Raw genomic sequence first — 11448 nt, forward strand, 5'->3', positions numbered from 1 at the left:
CTCCGCGCGTGTGAGCACGTTTGACTCTGTGCGCTGAGTGTCTCTTACTGCTTACGTGTAGGGTTGGCAGGTAGAGTGATGTCATATTGTTTAGATGTGTTGGGAGTGATCTGGCATTTTTGATGATGGATGCCAATAAAGCAGAAGTCCCTATTATTACTGCCGCCTGAGGGGGAAGTGCTGGTGTTCCTGCGTCTGTTAGCAGAATTACGCAAAAACCACCAGGCTGGTTTTCATGCAGCATCTGGGAGGGGTGGAGCGCGAGCACGTTTGTAGCCATTAGAATCCAGGAGCTTCTTTATTTACTCATATAACACCTGTAAAGCAACATTCATTTCTGTCCCAGGACACGTTTCTCGCCCCTCCATGAAAAATGTCAAGTATTTTCCGTGGTGTGTCTCGCAGTACACGCGGACAAACGTGAAGGTTTCAGCGGTGGATTTTGAAATATTGAAATAGGCTATCAGAGGTTTCGGTTATTAGTCTTCAGAGAGGTCTGTTCAAAACCTCTGTGTGACTATTCATACTTCTTCCCTTTAGGCCATAGATTAAATGAAGTCTGCCCTGTCTGACTTTCTCTCTCTCTCTCTCTCTCCCTCTCTCTCTTACTCACACACACTTACACACACACACACAGAGATTTACTCAGCTATCCTTGTAAGGACACCCCACTGGAACTCGGCCACATTAGGACCAGTCTTTGGTACCCATGAGGACGAGGGGTCCTGCTAAGGTTAGTGTTGATACCGGAGATTATCGCCAATAAGTAACCAAAAAACATCCCGTGTACACAAACACATTTATTTTAAGGTATGTGTCACTTCTGTAACGCGAGCCTTACACACACAGATACACACACATATGTGCCCCCAAGACTCCCACCACCCTCCCATGAGCACACAGGGGACGCAGCAGTGGTTCTAAGTTGGGCCTCCAGTTTCTGTTGGAGCTGCACCTGAACTCAGGAGTCCCAGGGGCAGAGGGAGGAGCTGCTTCACCTCGGTGTGGTATTCCTGAGAGGGGAGGTATCCCAGACAACAGCAGGACACACACGCGCGCACACACACACACACACACACACATACACACACGCACGCACACACACTTAACTGACTGACAGTGGAAGTTAAACAAGATGACACTCAAAGGAGAAAACACCTTCACAAAGCACTTGAAGCCTCAAGACTTCAACCAAACCTAAGTTTTTTTTTTAAAAAGCCACTTTTTTTCACTCTTTAAATGGATCTGCTAAAAACCAGAACAGGTTCCTCCTTAGCAACACCCCTCCACCAAGTCTGGAGAAGTTCGGCCTCAAAGTTTTTATGTAACCCTGCTAACAGACAGACAAAGCGCACCGTTTTCACCCATAGCCATGTTGAATAATTTCCACCAAATGTGATTGCGCTGATATTGTGTTGCTCCACTGCTTCAATCACATGATGGCAAAAGAGGATACACTTTAATTTGATATTCTCATTTATTCATGGCATTATTTTGAGCTGTAATAAGAAGCTGAGAACACACAATGTACTGTAAAACTCCTTTTTTTTTTTTTGGGTCCCCTCTTTACACTTAAAATGAGAAAATGGTGGAAAATGGACGGTTGCTGCCGACCACAATGGTGGACCCACAATTCACATTTCTGAAGCAAATGAATCTCACGATGTGGGAATCCTCTGCATTTCCCTAAGTTTCTTTTTCTTTGCTCTGTCTCTCTTGTATTCCAAAAGCATGTGTGATAACCGTTGTGGAGGACCCACAGTGGATAATTGCAGAGCCTCGAGAAGAGCGGCGAGACCGCAGATTGAAAACAGGCATTCATCGCGGTGCCTACAGCAGGCGGGTTGGTTGTTGGTGTCTGAGGAATTTCCCCCACGTGGAGGAATTCTGACGGCAGCAAAGACTCAGATTTACGTGTTTGTTTACATGCTTGGCCAGTCGGCTCTAAAGGAAGTGTTAAGAAGGGTTAATAATCTTAAAACAGTTGGTGGGAACGTTTCTGGTGTGGACACAGACGTCACAACAGCGGTTCCAAACATGAGTTGATCCTTTTTTTTTTTTCCTTTTTTTAAAGAATCTGTAAACTACTCTAAACTTCACATCAGTGAAGGGAGGTTCTTCTGATGTTCTCCAGTGGTGCGTTCTCTCGTCCTTCTGAGAAGCTGGAAAAGCCTTTACGACCTCTTCTGTTGGCGTGTAAAGCTGAGCGAAGCCGGGTTAGAGTTCGAACGTTCCACGAGCTCATGTTCCCTGTGTGGTCACTGGATTAGTAAATTAAGAAATTAGTTCATTTTAAGACCAGATTTTGATACTAGTCGATAAAGTAAAAGCCATCAAAAGCCATATTATTTTAACCAGTGGTGTAAAGTAACTGAGTATGTAAGTACAAAGTCGCAGCGTCTGTTTCTATTTTAGCCGATTTCTTACTCCTCTACATTTCAGAGTAAAATGCGGTACTTTTTTAATTCTACTACATTTACCTGAACCCTTCAGTCGTAAGTTACTTTAAAGGAAACAATCACATCTACAGAAGTGGGACACACGCGACTCACGTGACCCTGAGAGGTTGTTGGTTTGAGCTCTTGTACTTTTGGGTTGATTTTATTTCTCTAAATGGAGACTTCTACCAGAGCACTATTCTATCTTTGATATTTCTACTTTTACACGAGAAAAGGAACTGTGGGTCTTTACCACCTCTACTTTTAACACATTTATGGTATTGTGTTATTGTGAGTGGTGAATATTCCTGAACTACATTGGCATATTGAACAGTCAGCGGCTGAGCTCGCTGGTGATGCTGAGTCCATGCTTGTCCAACACGCGTTCAACTCAGAAGATGGAACGTGTGCAGGCTTTGATGCTGTTCAGGCTCTGCCGCGCTGGCTGCCTCTCACCCAAGGGTGAGCCAGTTTTGGGATGGGGCGAATAAGACGCACGATTTCGCATTGGTGACTAAACCATGCAACCGCCAGTCTCTCTGTCCAACGTCTGTTAGCACAGCAACTTGTCACCGGAGGCTGTCACCGTGCGTTGACTGTAGAGGAGAGATCTCCACGGAAACCAATTCTTATCATTACAGAAAACAGAATCTAGGTCAAACATGCCAACACCTTAACCTTTCGCTTGTGCAAAGCCGTGACACATTTTCCTAACCAAATCTGGGTCATCTAAGGTCTGCAAATTGATTCTGGCAGTTGACATTTGCATCTTATATGGACAAACATGTTTCCTTCCATAAACCCACTTCCTTCAAACAACTTTAGCAAACAGTATTTAAGGATATATGTTCAGCTTTAGATTCTACCAGAACGTTTGCTGGCCACATAAATATATATATACAGTATCTATATCAAATCCACTTTAGAATGCAAAGATCAGTTTTATTGGGACCTATTTTTCTATGTTACTGGTGCTCTGAGGATACTTTACAAGCCTGATGTCAAAGTGAGCTATGAAGGAATGAGTCACTGCTGTTCAGTGAGGTGTGACGCATCGAGCTCCCTCTTCCAGCGCCCCCATCCTCTCTGTTACTGTAACATGAGGACCAGCATCATTTACAGCATTAGATTCACTGGAGGATATAATGTCAATACTTCCCCCGTGTAGCCGTGATAAAACTGGGTTCAAAAGGATGAGCCACTATAAATAATTGATAGTTCTGTTGGGCTTTTATAGATCTGTCCTAATGGAAAGATGAAGATAGGAACAAAATACACTGGGTGTGACATGCGTGCTGCCCTCAACAGATGGGAAGCTGCAGTTTTTTTTTTTTGTTAAGGACAGCCATAGAAGTCTTAATTTAACCAGAAAGCAGATAACATTTTTAGACTATGATCATGTTGTTTGCAGCACTCATCCATTTTTGTCCAGTTTCTGCCTTTATACCACTTAATAACATGTGATGCAAGGAAAGACAGACATTTTGGCCATGGCATCACTTTAAAGTAACACAGTGCAACTGGACTTCATGTATAGCTTGATTGGCTACATTAAAAAAAAACAATATACATACATATATATATATATATATATATATATATATATATATATATATATATATATGAGATGGCACTGATTGTTTCTTTTTGTTAAAGCTGTAAAGCGGTATCCTCAATAACTGTAAGATGAGAAAATTCTCCCTTTTTTAAAAGAAAAAAGAAAAGATGTCTTGAATCTCTGCACCTCACAGGATTTCTTGAGCTTTAGTGACCTCAATATTATGAATCATGTTGTTCCACATACATCATCATAATGTTCCATCGCTGTGGGAGGATTTCTGCATTTGTGTAATGGTTTAATCAGGATGAGTGAACACTTTGCAGTTCTTTATCATTGCACGAGCTGTGATAGGAACGAACGTGTTGCCAGGCTGCACTGTACATTCTGTTCATGTGATGGAAAGGGGATTATTTCCCAGGGTCAATATTTGAGGCAAAAGCAGGTCCCCAGAGCTAGTTAGAGGTTTAATCATTAGCTACGATGCTAACTGCTGTAGCTACCATGCACTGACAGTTGTGGCCGGCTCGGTAGGAATCTTGCAACTCTCACCGCATTTCAAAGAGAACCTCATCACGAGCACATGATGGTGGCCATCATGTTTCTGAGAATCCTGATTGCTTTCCTGTGAATGGTGGCTTTTTTTTCTCTTTTTTTTTCTTTTCTTTTCTTTTTTTAGAATCATGGGTTCTCACCGGTTTAACAGAGAACTGGGACCTGAGTTCTTTAACAAGGCTACTGGACAACCTTGACTGTTCCTTCACCGCCTGACCCAGTGGGTCATGAGGAACAATGAGGTCTTCGACGTTTTGCAACAGCTTGTGTGAGTGTGTGTGCATCTCCCCCCCCACGTTGTTGCGTGCATCTTCTTGCTGAAACCACAGGATATGGTCAAGCAGCGTGCTAATGAGTCACACAGATGGAACATTCATGTGACCGCCTTTACAGAGCTCTCAGAAAGCATGAGGTTAAACTATGAAGTGATTCTAAAATAGCCTGCTCTGTGGACGTTGGCTTTGTGGAGTTTTATAAATCAGAATTTCAGAGGAGAAAAGTAGAAATCTTGCACGGTGCATTTTTTTATTATCAGTATCAAAAACCTGGGATGTGGAGCTCCATTTTGGTTCACTCTATTCTGTACTGTGTCCTTGCACGTTTGCCTCACATAGGCCAGTTCATGGTGTGACTGCTCTGGACGATGCCCCACCTGCCATATCAAGCACACTTTTCATGTAGCATTGTGGTGGTTTCTTTGTTTTGTTTGGTTTTTGTTTTTTGTTGTTGTTGTTGTTGTTGTTTTTACTTACACAGCTTAATTTAGGCCTGTTCAGTTTTGGCCTACTTTGATTGGTCGTTTCTGACAGCATCAAAGCACAAAGTCCAGTTCATCAGAAGTGGGATTGCTGTATACCACAGTACGGTTTATTGGATCTGGCGAGGACGAGGTGGGCTTCAGCAGCATGCAGCTGCACATACACATAATGTGGTATAATCTGGCAATTTAGAAGATAAAAGGGATTTTTTTTTTTGTAGCTTCCTCTGTCTTCCTCGCCGCCTGTCTTCACCTCTGCCATGATGTACCCGCTGAGAATTTGGGGCCAGCTTGATCTGACTCCTGACGTGTTTTCCAGGGGAGCGATGGAAACCTTTTTTGTCCGAACGTGTACGTGACAGTCAAATCAAGGTACCCTGAAGCTCAGCAGGGAATTCTGTCCTTAAAAGACTGAAGCGACCCACTGGATTTAACAGAGCTGGACTGCTTTGGATAAACTTTTGAATAAATTACTGCATCAAACAAGGAGTGTTTTAAATTGTTCCCCATCACCTGTAGAAAGTGCAAGCTAAGTGATGGTTTAATGGTCAGTGTAAGGGGGAGGAATGGTTACACAGCACAAAAAAAAGTAGATAAATAAAAAAACAGTTTGACTGCACATACAGCCTAATGTTTTCAGACAGCCTTGTAACTGTAAACTAATCCTTTAATGTGTATGGATAGGCTCTGTACTTTCGGTAAGCAAGAGCTTTTAACATCCCAATAAAAGCAGATCGCTTAGACATGAATAACAATATCATATTTCACTAATGCATCACATGTTCAAGATCACATTGTTTTGAGCTCCACAAGACAACAGCGACGGAGGAAGCTGAGAGGTGTGCAAGTACACAAGAATCCCAAGCTGACGGCTGATTGGCTGGTTGAATGCAACCTGATTTGAACTTGTCAGAGACAGAACCTTCGCTAAAGGGCCCAGACATAAACTACTCAGAAGACTTCATTCACCATCTTTTGGATTTTACAAGCTTTATTTCTTCTGCAACAAATATTCATTACAATGTCACAAAACACACTCCAAAACAGCAGCACCAGCGTGTACTTTAAACGCTTGTCACCAGGGGTCTACCCTTCAGCCCTCAGTAGACTTTGCATCCCCTCTGTGCATCAAAAGCCTCTTATCAGTTCTTTTTGAGACTGATTTTGTACTCTTTGAAGGTACAAAGTGAACTGAAGGGTATGCAATGTACTTCAAAACAGTAACCCTCCCCCAAGAAACTAGTATTTTTACCACATAAGGTACACACTGGTTCCTCAGTTTTTTTGAGCGCGGCCACCTGAATGGTCTGATGTGTGATCTGTTTCATCAGACACCTTAGGTGGTCAGACAGCCCTCAGATCTGCCTGGAACCAATCGGAGCTACAGAGGACTGGGATTGTGCTGGTGGAATGAACACACCGCACCCGGGACCCAAAGTCACAGGACCCGAGGACATCGCTGCCAAGATCTGGGCATGAAACTACAAAGCTGTTATTGTTTCTCCAAGAGGAACCTCGAGCAGACAAATGACAAAGAATTTCAGTCAATTTGCCATCTAACTGCTATTACAGAAGAAAAAGAACCAGTTGCAATTCCAGGTTTCATATTGTCACTCAATCGTCTCCGGCTCATGCATTACAGATCCGAAGTCCTTTAGTGATGTTTCCTCTTTTTCCACCTACAGTTCCTTAACCACAGTTATTATTTCTGTTTTTTTTTGCTTTTTAGTCAAATCAACATGCGATCGACTGATGCCACTTTTTTGCCAGGAACAAGACAGATGTCCATATAAGAGTATGACACTGGAGCAAATCCAGCCTCCAGTTATCAAGCTCCTCCTCTTCTGTGGAACTGTTCCCCAGCTCTACATTTAAGAGCAGACTTAAGACCTTCCTTTTTGGAAAAGTTGGGGCTGCTTAGGTGAGCCCTTAGTTATGCTGCTATAGGCTGAGACTGCCAGGGAATCTCCCATAATGCACTGGGCTTCTCTCTCCTTCAGTCATCGTTCATATCTCATATGTGCATGTTACTAACTTGACTTTTCTCCCAGAGTCTCTGCGTTCCCACTCCCCAGATCCCTGACTGATCCTGGAGGAGGCCTCAGACCGGAACAGGCTCAAGCTGCCACCCTTAGCATCTGTCACAGTATTAGCACCAGTAGTATTCATATTAGTATTCTCAGTACTGCGCTAACATTAACATCAGCATTGTGTTTGCATTGTGTTTGCTAGCCCTTAAGTGCTATTATGCTGCTGTTGATTGCAGGTGTCACCTGTAGACATTATTATTGGGGGCTTGTTTACTGTTATTGGAGCTGTTGTCATGTTTGTTGTGGGTCTCCTCCCCCCCGTCCCCCCCGTCCCTCTGTCTTCCTCTCAGCTTTTCTTTCTCCCTTCGTCTTGTTCTTGCCCCCCATCTGCCTGTCTTCTTTCCCTCTCCCCCTCCGCTCTCTCTCTCTCTTTGTCTCTGTCCCTCTCTTTCCTCATCTGTCTCTGTCCCTTTCCCTTATCCATCTCTGTCTCTGCCCCCGTTCTCATCTCTCTCTCCCTCCAACCGGTCACAGCAGATGGCCGTTCCCATTGAGCCTGGAACTGCTCGATGTTCCTGCCCATTAAAAGGAAGGTTTTCGTCGCTGTGGCTGTAAGAGGCACTTGCTGATGGAGAATTGCTGGGTGTAAATGAATTAAGGGAATGTGGCGCTGGATCTGCTCTACCAGTAAAGTGTCGTGAGAGAACTTTTTTTGTGATTCGGTTCAACACAAATAAAAGGGGCTTGACTTAAATGTTCCCAGAGGCGCATCCTCCGCTGTCTGTTTTCCATTGTTTGCAGAAAAATGTCAATTAAAAAAAAAAACACAATATGATTTTGAGTCCATCTGGTTCCACTCATCAACACACTCAGGCTTCAGCTTGAACCTCACATTGCTGTGTGTTTGTGCCATTCGTCACAAAACGTTATCCAAAGTCTTTTCCCATGATTGCACATGCGACTGAGCTCTTTTCCCATGTTTGCCTTCTGTCTGATATTATGGTCACATTTTGTGTTTTCTACATGCGTGTTTGTGTGTTTATGTGTGTGTGAATGAGGGTGGGAGGTCTGTGTGTGTGTGTGTGTGTGTGTGTCAAAGAGAGCGTCCATTACAGCCTCCCTGGAATTTCTCCAGAAAACCTTGGCCCCAGTTTCTGTTTTGGAGCAGTTTATTGATTTAAATAACAACTTCCCCAAAGTTCCCTCCTACAATAACACTTTTTGAATCCAGAATGCAGAAAAAGCCAGCCATGTATATTTAGCTTGAAGCTAAGTGCCACTGATGGCTAACAACAATATCCAAAATGTCCATTAACAAGCTCTCAAGCACGTCGTCTGCTATTATCTCAAGTCAATCTACTCGATCTTGCTCTTCTACATGATAACGCACACTCGTAGGAGGTAATAGACTGGTTGATTTTTAGCTCAGATCAAAGATTTTGCACACGACCTACGACAATGTTCACGAGAGTTTGAAAACTTACATTTAATGACAGCTGGGGTTTTATTTTGTTGTTGTTTTTGTTGCTGTAGCTGTTTCTATTAGCTTCAAGCTAAATATACGTGGCCGGCCCTTTCTGCATTCTGGAGTCCCAAAGAAATGAAGCAGTGATTAAAAGACATCACTGCGGGCTAAAGACACCCGTTTGTGAGTACTTGAAATGCAAAGTAAAGTTTTTGGGCCAGGTATTACTTTGAGGCTTCGGTTAGGAAATCTGAAATGATTCAATCTAGGTGAATACCTCCTGACTTAAAAACAACAACAAAAAGGTTATTAGATGATACGATCCTGGACTCTGACTGTGGCTCTTGACGTGTTAATTGAGGTCAGGAATCCTCTGAGAAGGCCAGCGTGTGGCAGAGGTAGCTCAGTGTTAACCATATTCTCAGTAAAAGTGTAGGAAATGTGTCTCACTTCGCACTGCAGGAAGTGAGTCAGAACAGCTGCACAACATTTCTCAGCATTGAGCTGCAAAGCATCGTAGCAAGGAAGTGACTCATCGTGTGTACTTTTGTTATTATGTTGGCAATCAAACTCTTCACTTCATTGTGGTTTAACACTTTGTTTTGTCATCTTATGAGGTCAAAATAACCATTGTGCTGTGAATACAAAGGATTCCTGCTGTGAGCGCCCTGACACGCTCGCTATCTCTGAGTAGTAGATACCGTCGCAGCTTCTGTCACGTCATAAGTGATTGTGAGTAATCTGGCAGCAGAAGTTTATCAGCAATAGCCCTTATCTTACTGGAAAGATTAGGTGATTGTCTTTTTTTTTTTTTTTTTTGTCAGGTCTATCACACTTGGAACAACGTTGATGATATCCTGACGATGAATCCTTTGCGCCTTTGAGCCGCTTGTTTTCTAATCTGAACGTGAATCCCAAACAGCCAGCTTGTAAATTCATCTTCACCTGCTGATAGTGAGCGCGTTTCCCCCGTTTTAAGTAGTTTATGACACCAGCGCGCATGGGCACACAACGTTGGGACAGCGCAATAAGGAAGATTATGTCACGTGTGTGTTTGGATCCTGTGGTTAGATGGACGGTGGAAATTGCGTTATTTTTGTTCTGAGTTCCGTTACCCTCCAGGCTGCAGCGGTTATTATCACAGCCAGTTAAACGGCCGTTGTCAGTTGTGATTTGGTGTCATAAATCTGAGGCGGTTGGACCCTCTGTTCTCCACTGACCTCAAGTCTTCACAATAATTACAGCAAGAGAAGAAAAGGGGAAATCCAACGAAGTTCACATGTAGCGTCTCCGCTAACAGGTTGGTCAAACGAGCAACAGGAGACGGGTGTTTGAGCCCCATTTGAAGCCTCATATCCAAGTGAATCATTGTTACCGTGGCCAGGATTCAGACCCACATCTCATTCTTTCCCTGAAAACAGTTTAATCTGTCAAAACATTTCTCCCTTTATAGCCCCTTTAATCCTCATTCTCTGATTTAGTCCCACTGTGACTAGACCTGACACACAAGCAGCCTGGTTGCAGTGGAGGCTACGGGTGACAGCGTGTGCCCTGCAGACACCCTCGGGTGACCGCTTACGCGGCAAACTAGGCTTGACTGAACACCTGAGACGCTGGGGACAGCTGTAAGACACCTGAGTCCTGGCTGTCTGAGGGCTGTTTCACACCCACAGCTCCCTGGCAATCCTATCCTGCTTCCAGGGATGATTCACCGGCCTCTGTCCTGATGACGCATTAATTAGTGGAGAGCTCTAATGCATGTGAAGCAATTAACCCTAATTGAGAGCAGAGGAGTGATTATTTGCATGCAGGTCAGTAAGACAGTTGCTTTTCATCTTCTTTGTTTTTTTTTCACATTTCCTGTCATGGACTTTTGGACTTTCTGATTTAAGCTTCTCTTCCCTCAGAGTTCAAATATCTTCAGTGTTTCCTGTTTTATCTGCTTCACTTGCTGTCGTCACCTGTCACTTAATCAGTGCTCACCTGAGCTGTCCCCATTGTCCCCATAGTCCCCTGTCTCCCTCCTGTTTTGCATCTGTCTCTTGTTACCTCATTCGTGCTGCTGCATTTGCTTTCCTTCTGTCTTTGCCAGATCCAAGTTCCTGCTCATTCCTACATTTAAGTCCAACTGCCTCCACAAAGAGAGACACAAGCAAACAATTTATTTATTGTTTGTTTGTTTGTTTGTTTGTTTGTTTGTTTGTTTGTTTAGGGGCAGGACTGTGTAGTGGCTAGCACTGATTCCACACAACAGGAAGAGTTTCCATGCTCTCCTCGCACCTGCGTGGGTTCTCTCTGGGTGCTCTTGACTTCCTCCAGCAGACTAAAACACAGTGCAGGATTCATTAAGATGCAATACTATAATGATCTCTGAATAAGAAATGTCCCCAGCTCTCTCTGAAGAGTTTGTAAACTCAGTTTTTTTTGGACAGTTTTGCTGTTGTTAGCCGTCTACCACCATGAGCGTCAAGCTAAACATACATTCTGTAACTGGATCTCTCTGCATTCTGGGGTGACAAAGGAGTGATGCAGGGGAGGAAAATGTCATTGTTAGCTCAAGAAATCAATAGGGAGTACTTGAAATGCAGTTTCTGGGTGAAGTATTACTTCAGACGGTGTGGGGTAAACAAAGACATGACGGCATG

The 11448-nt window shown here is 43.6% G+C and overlaps 1 long non-coding RNA gene across 1 annotated transcript; it reads left to right on the forward strand.

Annotated features, from left to right (window-relative positions):
- The first annotated feature begins 5248 nt into the window (after positions 1 to 5248).
- LOC147247213 (uncharacterized) lies at positions 5249 to 6864 on the forward strand. Its single transcript, XR_015109360.1, has 3 exons — positions 5249 to 5441; positions 5530 to 5680; positions 6640 to 6864. It is a non-coding gene; the product is annotated as an uncharacterized LOC147247213 (long non-coding RNA).
- The last annotated feature ends 4584 nt before the right edge of the window (positions 6865 to 11448 follow it).

The sequence above is a fragment of the Aulostomus chinensis genome, chromosome 16 (genome assembly GCF_037954235.1).
Source record: "Aulostomus chinensis isolate RoL2024-O1b breed Wild chromosome 16, RoL_Achi_v1.0, whole genome shotgun sequence".
In the NCBI taxonomy this organism is placed as follows: Eukaryota; Metazoa; Chordata; class Actinopteri; order Syngnathiformes; family Aulostomidae; genus Aulostomus; species Aulostomus chinensis.